We start from the raw sequence: 13,738 nt of genomic DNA, 5'->3' as shown, positions 1-13,738 counted from the left end.
TATTCTGCAGATATCTGAAGTGCTTGAAGACTACCTGTCTATCTAAAATACATCTGTCTGACCTTGAAAACATATCTCGCATGACAAGTTTGATTGTAATAGGAAACTAACTGCTAACATGCATTTCTTATTATCCTAGATAGTTTGTAGAATAAATTTCAATGACTAGAAATTTACATTACATTATAAAATGAGCTGTCTAGGTACAATACCTTAAATGGAAACTCATTTAAGTATATACAGTATGTACAGTATGTTTTAACAAAAATAACCTTAAATTTGTATCAATGTACAAAATTCTTAAGAGCAAAACATATATCTAGTATAAAAAATTTCAAATTTGATCAATATATATAAAAATCATTATCAATGTTAAATATTTCAGGTTAGTAGTTGCTTTTTTTGGGGGGGGGCGCTTTTTGAGACAGGGTTTCTCTGTGGCTTTGGAGCCTGTCCTGGAACTAGCTCTGTAGACCAGGCTGGTCTCGAACTCACAGAGATCCGCCTGCCTCTGCCTCCCGAGTGCTGGGATTAAAGGCCTGCGCCACCATCGCCCGGCTAGTAGTTGCTTTTTTAGTTTAAAAGTATATTCAATAATATACCCTTTTATCCTATCATTTTTATATCCCTTCTTTTTCATTTCAGAACAAGATTCCTGAATATAATTTCATTATTTCTACATTTTTCCTGATCATTACCAATAACAACTTATAACCAACCTCCCTAAATGATGACAAATATTTATAACCCACCGAACTACCAAAACCTCAACCCACCTCTTGGGAATGAGGGCATTGTGTTTTTAAAATTACATCCTGTTGTGTGGGGTTGATTCTCCCAAGCAGTTTGTAGCCCACAGCCCAACTTTGGGTGTTGTTGTCAGCGTACTGACTTTACCATGGTCCAGGGGATTCAGCACCACAGGGCCCCATCCTCCTTCTGGAGACTTCAAAGGTCACCGTTAGGCATGGCCATGGTGCACTGCAGAAAACTTAAAACATTTTAAATGTATATGCAGCAGATCTTGAAGAGGTTAAAGGACCATAATTCGTTATATAATCCAGAGTACAAAAACTTAATTCTTAGTTACCTGATAGAGACACCCAAAATCATGTACAAGAAGCTAGATGGAGCCACCTTCTAGATTTAGTGTTCTATTGACCATTAATATCATGCCAAAAGTTTAATATATATATTTTTATATATATATATAAATTTTGAGATAATATTTATATCTTAAGAAAAGCTCTAAAGAGTCAAAATAGAACCAAGAGATTATGAGATTAGTGGTAATAGAATAGTCCCTTAATTTTGGTTTTTCTTCTGTCCCATATCAGGTGGTCCTTCTGACATGAGACAGAGATTTTCGATTTTCCTTTAACAAGTATGCCTGGGCTTAGAGAAGGCAAGAGTCATTCTACAACTCCAAAGGCAGCATTAATTTTTAATTGAACTGGGACTACAAAAAGGCCATTTGTATTATATGTCTGTAGGAAACAGCAGAAACAAACATTTGGGAGGATTTATACAATTTTATCCTGTTGGAAATGTGATATACCAAAAAGCCAATTTATGCTTTGTCTTGGGACATTTTCTCAGGATGATTTGTTCTTTATTCAGGTGTCTCATTTGTCCAGTGATCTTCAGATTCCTTAGTTGTGTGCCTTCATTCTCCTGGGAAGACAAAAATAAAACCCTCCTCCAACCCTAACTTTGGAGAGTCTTTTTTGGCAGGTTATATCTGATCAAATGAAGAGCATTTGTTAGCTTTTTAAGTTGGTTTAAACTGAATGGTCACATTGCTTGATGAACTATCACCTCTTCTAATCATGAAGTCTTCCCTGTTTGAATCTAGTCTTCATCAATTTTGATGGTATTCATAGCTTTTCTTCTCCTGTGGAAACAAAAGCAAAACCTCTTCCTCAAAATAACACGTACCCTGGTTTCCATTCTGAGGTCATACAGGCTGGTTTAATTCAGCTCTTTTTTCTATTATTCAATGTCTCTCCATAGCTGTCATTTTTTCTCATTAGAGTTTAGAAAATTTAAAGTTAATAAAGCATTGTACATTCTATTTTTCATGTATCTTTATTAACCCTCCTGTTTATTTATTTATTTTTCCTTTTTGGTCTTTCGAGACAGGGCTTCTCTGCATAACAGTCCTGGCTGTCCTGGAAATTGCTTTGTAGACCAGGCTGGCCTCAAACTCACTGAGATCCACCTGCCTCTGCCTCCCAAGTGCTGGGATTAAAGGTGTGCACCAGCGCCGCCTCCCCCCTTTCTGTTTATTAATCATATCTTTTAGAGTTTGATTTGATCTTCCTATAAGTGCTTGCCCTGTAGGATTGTATGGTATACCTGAAATATGCTTTATGTTGTGATATTCAAAAATGTTTCATTTTACTAGAGAAATATGCTTGAGTATTGGTAGTCTTAATTTGTACAGGTATACCCAAAATGGCCATAACTTCTAACAAACTGAGACTACAAAATCTTTTCAGAACACAGAGCAGGTGTCCATTGCAATCCTGAATATGTATCTATGTTATGTTGTACATATTTTAATTTCCCAAATTCTGCAAAATGAAATACACTCCTGTGGGAAAGTCTTCAATGAATAGCATTTAAGATACCAGCCCTCTTGGGCATGGCCTCTTATACTATAAATGTAGACATAAAGAGAGACATGGTCTCTCTTCCGGATGCTGGATTCAGTTCCTGCAGAGGACTGTGATTTGTGAGTCATCTCTAAATACATAACCCCTGATGCCCCCCCCCTTCCCTGACAGACAGCAACTTGTGCAGTGCATGCGCAGCTCCTGGTTTGTGTTCCCTGTTTTCGAGTTCTGGGCTCTGTGATCCAAAACTCTCTCTGTGCATGAAATTGATTTAATTGCTCTTTAGCAAAAAGCAAAGCATATTTTTCAGTATTTAACCAGGCACCAACATGCAGAACCAAAGTGGCACAGGACTGTTCTTCAGCATACTGTGTCTCACTGCACCGTGGCAGCAGCTGTGACACCGCAGGCCAATAAAGATTATTACACCTACAACAATTTACCAAAAACTGATAACAGAGGTAAGTTAATATGATAAAGAAAGAAAGAAAGAAAAGAAAAGAAATTTGAGGGGCTGGAAAAATGGCTCAGAGGTTAAGAGCACTGACTGCTCTTCCTGAAGTCCTGAGTTAAAATTTCCAGCAACCACATGGTGGCTCACAACCATCTATAATGAGATCTAGTGCCGTCTTTGGGTCTGCAAACATACAGACAGAACATTGTATACATAATAAATAAATCTTTTTATACATTTTTATTGAGATTTATTGAGCTCTACATTTTTTTCTGCCCCCCCCCGTCTCTCTCCTCCCCCATGCAATCTTCTCCCAGGGTCCCCATGCTCCAAATTTACTCAAGAGATCTTGTCTTTTTCTACTTCCCATGTAGATTAGATCTATATATGTCTCTCTTAGAGTCCTCTTTGTTGTCTAGGTTCTCTGGAATTGTGGTTTGTAGGCTGGCTTTCTTTGCTTTATGTTTAAAAAACACCTATGAGTTAGTACATGTGATAATTGTCTTTCTGTGTCTGGGTTACCTCACTCAAAATAATGTTTTCGAGCTCCATCCAGTTTCCTGCAAAATTCAAGCTGTCATTATTTTTTTGTGATGTGTGGTACTCCATTGTGCAAATGTACCACATTTTCCTTATCCATTCTTCAGTCGAGGGAAGTTTAGGTTGTTTCCAGGTTCTGGCTATGACAAATAAAGCTGCTATGAACATAATTGAGCACATGTCCTTGTGGCACGATTGAGCATCCTTTGGATATATGCCCAGAAGTGGTATTACTGGGTCTTCAGGAAGGTTGTTTCCAAATTTTCTGAGAAATTGCCACACTGACATCCAAAGGGGTTGTACCAGCTTGCATTCCCACCAGCAATGCAGAAGTGTTCCCTTTCCCCTACAACCTCTCCAGCATAAATTGTCATCAATGTTTTTGATCTTGGCCATTTTTACAGGTGTAAGATGGCATCTCAGAGTTGTTTTGATTTGCATTTCTCTGATGACTAAGGATGTTGAACATTTCCTTAAGTGTCTTTCAGCCATTCTACATTCCTCTGTTGAGAGTTCTCTGTTTAGGTCTGTACTCCATTTTTTTTATTGGATTATGTGATCTTTTGGTGTCCAATTTCTTGAGTATATTTTGGAGATCAGACCTCCATCTGATGTGGGGTTAGTGAAGATCTTTTCCCATTCTGTAGGTTGTCATTTTGTCTTGTTGACCGTGTCCTTTGCTTTACAGAAGCTTTTCAGTTTCAGGAGGTCCCATTTATTAATTATTTCTCTCAATGTCTGTGCTGCTGGGGTTCTATTTAGGAAGTGGTTCCCTGTACCAATGCATTCAAGTGTACTTCCCACTTTCTCTTCTATAAGGTTCAGTGTGGCTGGCTTTATGTTGAGGTCTTTGATCTATATGGACTTGAGTTTTATACATGGTGATAGATATGGGTCTATTTTCATTCTTCTACATGTTGATATTCAGTTATGCCAGAACCACTTGTTAAATATGTTTTCTTTTTTTCATTTGGTATTTTTTGGTTCTTTGTCAAAAATCAGGTGTTCAAAGATGTGTGGATTGATATCCGAGTCTTCTGTTTGGTTTCATTGGTCCTCCTGTCTGTTCTTATGCCAGTACTAGGCTATTTTCAGTACTGTAGCTCTGCAGTAGAGTTTGAAGTCAGGTAATGTGATTCCTCCAGAAGTTCTTTTATTGTACACGATTGTTTTGGCTATCCTGGATTTTTTGCTTTTCCATATGAAGTTGAGTACCATTCTTTTGAGGTCTTTGAAGAACTTTGCTGGGATTTTGATGGGTATTGTGTTAAATAAATAAATCTTTAAAATGTTTTTTAAAAAAAGGAATTTGAAAGTTATACATTACCATTTAGGAATTTAATAACGTTTTGCTTATACTATGGATGGTATTCTACAAGGCTTATATGGTTTTCTAATACATCCATTTATTGGATATTGGGACATAGTTTTAGTTTTCATATTATATGCTTAAGAAAATGGTTTGATAATAGAGCCAAGAACCAGGCACTTTCAGAAATGATACAGTCTTTACAGACTAATAATGAATAGCTAGGTGACAAGATTAATACCATCGGAACCCACAAGTTACCTGAAAAAATTAATACTATTAAAAAAGGATAACATTAATTTGACAGGCAAAATTTAATTTATGTCAAATTGTACTGAGAAATTATCTGAAAGAATTCATACTGTTGATTTGACAATCAAAATCTGTTTAAAAGTTATGATAAGTTAGCAGATAGAATATCTCTCCAGGAAGGCAATCTGCCTGTTATTCAAACAATGTCCAAGGATGAGATGTTATCTGTAAAGGAAAACTTCAGGGGTGGAGAGATGGTGCAGAGGTTAAGAGCACTGGCTGCTCTTTCGAAGTTCCCGAGTTCAATTTCCAGCAACCACATGGTGGCTCACAACCATCTGTACTGAGATCTGGCGCCCTCCTCTGGCATACAGGCATACATCAAGGCAGAATGTTGTATACATAATAAATAATTAAATCTTTAAAAAAAACATAAAGGAAATCTTCAGACCTTGGAATCACATGCGAAGAATGAGTACCAGAGGCTAGAAATATATATAGGCCAAGAGATTCAGACAGTAGTAAAAAGATTTGAAATGATTGAGGAAATTATTGGAGCTGATGGGCAGGGAGAGAAGGTAAAAGGTTTAACATCACCAGTACATGTCAGAGTCAGAGATGGTTTTAGCTTCCTACCCTGTAATCACCTCTGAAAAAGCATCAAGTTCTAAATGACCAAAAGGAACCAAAGAAGGTAGATGGATACATATAGGTATGAACGATCTAAAAGAAATTAGGCAAGTATTAGTATCTTATGGCTTTCATTCAGCATTTGTTAAGGAGACAATAAAGAAATGAGTTTCCAGCAATAAGGCTACCCCACATGCTTGGCTTCAATTAGTTTTAGCAGTCCTAGAAGATGGGCTGCAACTACTGTGGAAATACTATTGGCAAGAAGAAGCAAAAAGTTTAGAACAACAGGGAAAAGCAAAAGGCCTTGAGACTTCCCAAGATCAAGTTCTTGGCAAGGGCATTTACGATGAACTCATCTTGTCCCTATGCCACACAGCAGCCTTAAATGCTTGAGACAGGATTCAAGACCAGGAAAATGAATTGGATCATATATTAGGGTTAAACAAGGGCAATTAGTGAACCCTTTAGTGACTTTTACAAAGATTAACTAATGCTATACAAATAGGAGTAACAGGCCCAAAAGCTATACGAGTTCTCCTAATCTCTGGCTTTTAAAAATGCCATCTTAATCATCCCGAAAACAAAATAAAAATGCCATCTTAGAATGCAAAAAGATACTTGGGTCTTTTTTTTTTGATACTTGGGTCTTTAAAGGTTAGATCAGCAAAATGGATGAGTGAATCCTGCATACAGTGAGCACTGAGACATTTGACTATAATACTGAGGCTTGGTTGGGAGAAGTATTCCCAAAGGTGTGAGGAGACATCAAAATGCCAAATGTTTAAATTGTGGTAGAATAGGACATCTGAGAAGGGGTTGTAGACTAGGAATTCCTATAAATAATATCTCCTCTGGGAATGGCAAAAATAGAAGGTCCAGCCTTCTGGTTTATGTAGAAGATGTGGCAAAGGCTGACCTTGGACCAATGAATGTAGATCAACAAACAGACAAGGCAACTCAATACCATTGGGAAACTCCTTGGGGGCCCTCTCACAAGTCCCCAAGTCAAATGCAGTCTAGCCATTCCCAGTCACTGTTGAGGACATGTCTCACTAGTAAAATTTTTAAAATCCATTGCCTGCTGTAAAAAACAAAAACAAAAACAAAAACAAAAAAAAAAACACTGTTCTGGACAATGGAATAAACATGGAGGATAAATCAAATTTCAATAGAAAATAGGAAGCATATATTTTGGCAGACTTCTATTAATGATCAAAGACCAAAACTAAGAGTGTGTATAAATAACACTGTAATTGAGGGATTACTGAACACGGGTGCAGATGTGACTATCACTACTCTAGAATCCTGGTATCTGAATTGGTCTCTTCAAGAGGCAGATGTTCAATTCATAGTAATTGGAACCCTATCTCAAGTAAAACAAAGCATAAGATGGGTTGAATGCCTAGGGCCAGAAGGGCAAAGAGGGAGGCTAAGGCCATATGTTGCTAATCTCACATTAGCAGGGGTCATGACCTGCTGCAGCAATGGAATACCCAGATAAAAATTTCTGCAGCCCCTAAAACTCATGTTACTGGTAAGGATATTATAAGATATTATAAACAAAGGTCACCAGCCATTCAAGCTATACAAGAACACAAAGCAACTAGCAAACATTTGGAGGTACTAATGATCCTACTTTTAAAGTGGTTAATTGAAAAAACCAATATGGGTTAAACTATGACCTTTAACAGAAGACAAACTGCAGGCTTTAGAACAGCTGGTACAAGAACAACTAGATGCTCACTGTATTGAAGAATCAACCAGCCTTTGGAATTCTTCTGTATTTGTTGTTTAAAAGAAATCTAGAAAATGGAAAATGGTGACAGATCTAAGAGCTGTCAATAAGGTAATTCAACCTATGGGCCCTCTACAATCTGGAATTCCTCTGCCTTCTCTGTTACCAAAAGGATGGCCTCCTACAGTTATTGATTTAAAAGGTATATTGTTTCTTCACTATACCTTTTCAAGAAAAAGACAGAAAAATTTGCCTTCACAGTGCCAACTTATAATTCTCAGCCTACTAGGAGATATCAATGGACTATCCTCCCACAGAGAATGCTCAATAGCCCCACCCTGTGCCAATCCTTTGTAAGTCAGCCATTGGAAATAATACATAAACAATTTCCTAAGTCTATAATTTACCATTACATAGATGACATTTTGATATCTGATTCAAATGTAGATACTTTAGAAAGAATGTTTGAAGAACTAAAGAAAGTTTCACCTAAATGGAGATTACAAATTACTCCTGAATAATTACCATGAGGTGACTCTGTCAATTACCTAGGTTACAAAATAGGTTTATGGAAAATTAGAACACAAAAAAGACACAAATTAGGAGAGACTGGTTGTGGACTCTTAATGACATTGAAAGATTGTGAGGAGACATTTCCAGTCTACAGCTGGATGTTGGAATAACATTTGATCTAATAATTCATTTAAACAAAACCTGAGATGGTGACAAAGACTTAAATAGTCCCAGGAAATTAATACCTGAAGTGGAAAAAGAATTGATTGTTATTGATGAGAACTTACAGGAGGCACATGCGGATAGGGTGAATCCAAACCTTCCTTGTATTCTAGTCATATTGCCTTTCAGAATTTTGCCTAGAGGAATTTTAATGTAGAGGGAAGATATTGTCTTAAAATTGGATCTTCTTACCACATAAACCAAGTAGAAAATTAAAAACCTATGTGAAAAATGTCTCTGAAAATTAAAATTGAGACTTCATCAAGTAGCAGGTATAGACCCAGCAGAGATTATAGTGCCTTTTACTACTGATGAAATTAAAAAATTATGGGAAGATGATGAACCATGACAAAGAGCTTGTGCTAATTTTTTGGGAAAAATTAATAGCAATTATCGCAAAAGTGGTAGAATTCACTTTATAAAGAGAACTACTTGGATTCTTCCTTGAATTGTATGTGATGTACCAATAACTGGAGCCCATAAATTTTATACTGATGCAAATAAATCAGAAAAGGCAGATTACAGATTAGAGGAATTAAGTACAGTGGAACAAAGCCCTTATAATTCTGTCCAAAAGGCAGAGCTAAATGCTTTTCTCATGGTACTAAGGGATTTTAAAGAACCTCTTAATATAGTTACTGATTCATAATATGCAGAAAGAGTTATCTTGCATATTGAAACCATTGAATTTATACCAGATGATACAGAATTGACTTCATTATTCATTCAGGTTCAAGACATAATCAGGAATAGGCTTTGTCTCATATACATCACACACTTCTGATCTCATACGTGTCTACCACCTCTAGCTCAAGGTGATACAGAAATGAGTGATTATTGATTGGAAGTGTGCTGAAGACCTCAGAATTTCATAAGAAACATCATGTTATAGCAAAGGTTTATAGAAAGAGTTTTCTATTACATGGCAACAAGCTAAAGAGATTATAAAAGATGTCCTACTTGCTCTTTCTATAACCAAATACTGTTATCTTCAAGGAGTAATCCAAAAGGCACTCAAAAGGAATGAAAACTGGCAGATGATGTATTCCACTTTATAATATTTGGAAAATTAAAATATGTATACCATACCATTGACACCTATTCAGGTTTGCAATGGGAAACTGCCTTGAGCTCAGAAAAGAGTGGTTCAGAAATCACATATTTATTAGAAGTTAAGGCCATCGTGTGGATACCTGCACAAATAAAGACACACACAATAGCCCAGCATATGCGTCTAAGAAAATGAAACAGGTTTTTGCTTATTATAATATAAGGCATGTTACAAGTCAGGCAGATGTAGAAAGATCAAATTGAAGTATAAAGAATATAATAAACAAAAAGAAAGGGATGGAAAATACCCCCAGAAATAGATTACATAATGTTTTATTAACCTTGAATTTTCTTAACCTTAATGAGAAAGGAACAATGGCAGCAGAGAGACATTGGATAATTTAAAAAAAAACTTATGAATGAATTAAATCAGCCAGTGTGTTTCAAGGATGTGCTGACCTCACAATGAAAGTCAGGAGATGTGCTGGGTTGGGGAAGGGGTTTTGCTCTTGTTTCCACAGGAGAAGAAAAGCTATGGATACCAACAAAAGTAATAAAGATTCAGTTTAAAAGAGAGAAATCTCTTGAGAAAGAGAAATGACAGCTCATCCACAATGGTGATAGTCTTACAGGTGGAAAGAAAACCTCATAAGGGTTGGGGCAGGGTTCTGTTTTTGTCTTTGCAGGAAAATACTCATCTTCAAAAAGTCAATAGACATTGGATGCTTGGGTGCCTACAGAGAATAGGATAACTATCCAGAGAGAATCACCAGAGAGAATCATGACTCATGAGGACAGGTTATCTGCAGGGAAAAAAACTCTGAATATATATCTGCTGCCCAGTAGAATGATAATCACAATTCACTTAAAAATCAAAGCTGGCTTTGGAATTGGACAGTGGCTATCCTTCTCTAAATCCAAGCATGTTGTTAAAAGAAAATTTCTGTCTCATGTCAGGAGCCATCTGGTATGAGACAGAGAGAAGAATTTAGGAAATATTTTACTTCTCTCCATATCTATTTTTGTCTCCATCGTACCTTCCATTGAATATATGTCTATATGAATAATACTTATGTTTTCTACAATGAGCAATAAATTTTCCTGTAGTAATTTTTAAAATTTCCAGGAAGAAGATGAGCCCCATGACAATGACTCCACCTGGTTCATATGATGTCATGATGCTGATAGCACTACTTTAAGGCCTATTTTGGGTACCAGCTGCTCAAGATGGTTCTGATTTGGTTAGCTGAAATGGTGCACTTTCTTCTAATGTTCTGGCCAGAACTTCAAATAGGAACCTCAGAAAATCCCTACCAAATACTCAGAGACTATTGGCAATTATACTAGACGGTAACCTTGGAACATAACCATCATTTTACTTTCACAGGATCCCATAGAAAAAACATCGTCCCCTTGACAGGTAGAAGTAATTTTAGAAGACGAAGTCCCATGTCCCAACAAAGTTTGTCCTCAGGGTTAGGGACATCATTTAGAGATTGATTATAACTGGTATAGGGGTGGGGGCTGGGGTAGAATTTATATAGGCTCAGGGATCTCTTTGTAAAAAAATAATAAGAAAAAAGGAAATTTGGATGGGATAATAGGTATATTAGTGTGGGCTTACTCACACTAATAATAGTAATAACAAATAATATTTGTCATATTGAATATGTACCTATTTCTGTTTACAATATTTGTATACCTAGATAAAGTTATTTTGTCATATTGTATGCATGCATGCTTCTACCTCTGCTTAAGACATTTTGTATATTGATACAATTTTGGATATATTTATCATATTGCACTATACATTTGTACTTCTGATCAAGATATTTATACATTGTTTATATTTTGAGGCCATTGTCCTCATTTGTTGCAAGATTGTTTAATATTCTAATATGAAATCTTAGTCTTTAAGCTATCTAGTTATTAAGAATTATAGGTCAATATCATCCATGTTTCTCACACTTATAGCTAGACTAATCAGGTTCTTTTGATACATAGAGATTGTATTCCACATAGACAGGTAATCTTCAACCACTTCACAGAGCTATAGGATATGGCATTTAAATAACTTAGGGTTCTGTTGACATGAAACATGATTGCTCCTGGCAGCACCAATCTATTCCCGAGAGAATGTTGAACACCAAAGACACTCCACTTGGAGCTTGTTTTCTTCTTGGCAAAACTGGCCTTTGGGCAAGGAACTGCTCATGCCTGTTCCAAAATTCACAGTGCCAAGCAGAATACAAGAAAAAAGACTGTCAAATCTTACCAAGACAGGGTAAGATAGTTTTGAAAGTTTTCCATTCTCTGAAAACGGTCTGTCAGTTACTCTAGGCCTTAGCCGAAGTTGGTTGCTCCAATGTTGTAATTGAGACTTTGGGTGATCGCCCAGGTAGGCAGTTGTCTCTGTCATTTTCTCCACATTTTGGAATTTGCTTGATTGCACTTCCTATTTACTCAGGTCTTCGATGGGGTTGAAGTCGTAGGTACTTTCCTCTCATAACTCTCATAACTCAGCCAAGCTATTTATAACACAAGACTTAGACTCCTTAGGATTGGATAACTATTGAAACATTTAGCATATGTTTCTTGCTTAATATTGTTTATGTTGGTTGTAATTCTAATTTTTATACTTGATATGTGTTCTTATTGTATATAGTTTTGTATTAGGCTTAGAATTCTCTTATTTAGACAAAAGGGGGAGGTGTTGTGGAAACTCCTTCAGCCAATAGCTTTAAGATACCAGATCACCTGAGTGTGGCCTCATATACTATAAATGCAGCTGTAAAATTTGTGCACGCTCTCTCTTCTGGCTGCCGGATTTGGTTGCTGTTCCCATTTGTGCAGAGGATGGCAATCTGTGAGTCTACTCACTTCCTGTATAAAAACCCTTATGTGGTGGCCACAGCTGGAGCCTGGGTCCTCTGAACGGAGACTCTGGTGTGGGTTTTCACAAGGTGGTCAGTGAATTCCTGATAAGGAGACTTGGTGAACACAGTCTCTTTCCAGAGGTCGGGGGTCAGGTAGCTGTAGGTCTTAGAGATGGCATCAAAGGTGGCCTTGGCAAAGTTGCCCAGGGTGGCAGTGCAGCCCCTGGCTGATGGGTAGCAGTCATCAATGCCAGACATCATCAGTAGCTTCTGGGGCACAGGAGCAGAGACTATGCCAGTGCCTCTGGGGGCAGGGATGAGACGCACCAGCACAGAACCACAGCGGCCTGTCACTTTGCACGGAACAGTGTGGGGCTTGTCAATCTTGTTCCCCCAGTAGCCTCTCCGCACAGGGACAATGGAAAGCTTGGCCAAGATGATGGCCCCTCGGATGGCAGTGGCCACCTCCTTGGAGCACTTGACACCAAGACCATTATAGTCCCCAATAGCGACAAAAGCCTTGAACCTGGTCTGCTGGCCTGCCCTAGTCTGCTTCTGCATGGGCATGATCTTCAGAACGTCATCCTTTAGGGAAGCTCCTAGGAAAAAGTCAATGATCTCGGACTCCTTAATGGGCAGGGAGAACAGTTAGATCTCCTCTAGGGATTTGGTTTTCATGTCCTTAACCAGGTGGCCCAGCTTGGTGATGGGAATCCACTCCTTGTCTTCAGCTTTACCTCTGCAAGCCCCCCACGAACATGGCCCCTAAGACCGCTGCCGAATCCTCCGTGGAAGCCGCCACAGCCTCCTAATCCTGGGCCCCCAGGTCCTCCGGGCCCCCTGCTGTACGGGCACCATCCGCCATTTGGTGTTTTCCAGAAGAAGAAGATAAATAACCCTTTATTATACTCAATTTTGAGCTAGTGTGGGATTTCTTTTTTTGTGTTCATCTTCACACACTCATTTGACAACTTTAATTTCCTTTTTATTGATTTTATTGAGCTATACATTTTTCTCAGCTCCCCTCCCTTCTTTTTCCCCTCCCCTTCAACCCTCTCCCATGGTCCCCATGCTCCCAATTTACTCAAGAAATCTTGATTTTTTTCTACTTCCCCAAATTTAATTTCTTTGAGTACCCTTTGGGTTACTTTCTGCAGTTAGTATAGTTTAGTTGTACAAAGAACAAGTAGGACATTTCCTTATAATTTCCTTGGCTTGTTGCCAAGTGATGAAAAAAATCTATTTTTCAAACACTTGCAATTGCCTTGTTTCTTGTGAATTCTGAAGTTCCTAGCACATTTCCTACCAATAGTTGATCAATTTCATCATTACCTTGTGCCAGAGGGCTGCGTAGACCCATATGGGATCTAGACTGTGTTATATATAAAGGATGATTTATACTTCTGATTATTTCTTGTAACTGGATAAGAAAATAAATTCTGTATCGTCTACAATAAATTCAGCAATTTCAATATGTAAAACTACTCTTTTTGCATATTGAGAATCAGTAAGTATATTAAGAGGTTTGAGGGCTGG

At 37.6% G+C, this 13,738-nt stretch overlaps 1 pseudogene; it reads right to left on the bottom strand.

Annotated features, from left to right (window-relative positions):
* Positions 1 to 12,133: 12,133 nt before the first annotated feature.
* Positions 12,134 to 13,528, bottom strand: LOC126490366 (40S ribosomal protein S2-like; annotated as a pseudogene).
* Between the last annotated feature and the right edge of the window lie 210 nt (positions 13,529 to 13,738).

Source organism: Alexandromys fortis, unplaced genomic scaffold (assembly GCF_014885135.2).
Source record: "Alexandromys fortis isolate MF-2015 unplaced genomic scaffold, M_Fortis_MF-2015_v1.1 scaffold_243, whole genome shotgun sequence".
In the NCBI taxonomy this organism is placed as follows: Eukaryota; Metazoa; Chordata; class Mammalia; order Rodentia; family Cricetidae; genus Alexandromys; species Alexandromys fortis.
Note: the sequence above shows the minus strand (reverse complement) of the source record. Positions and strands in the feature narration are given on the sequence as shown.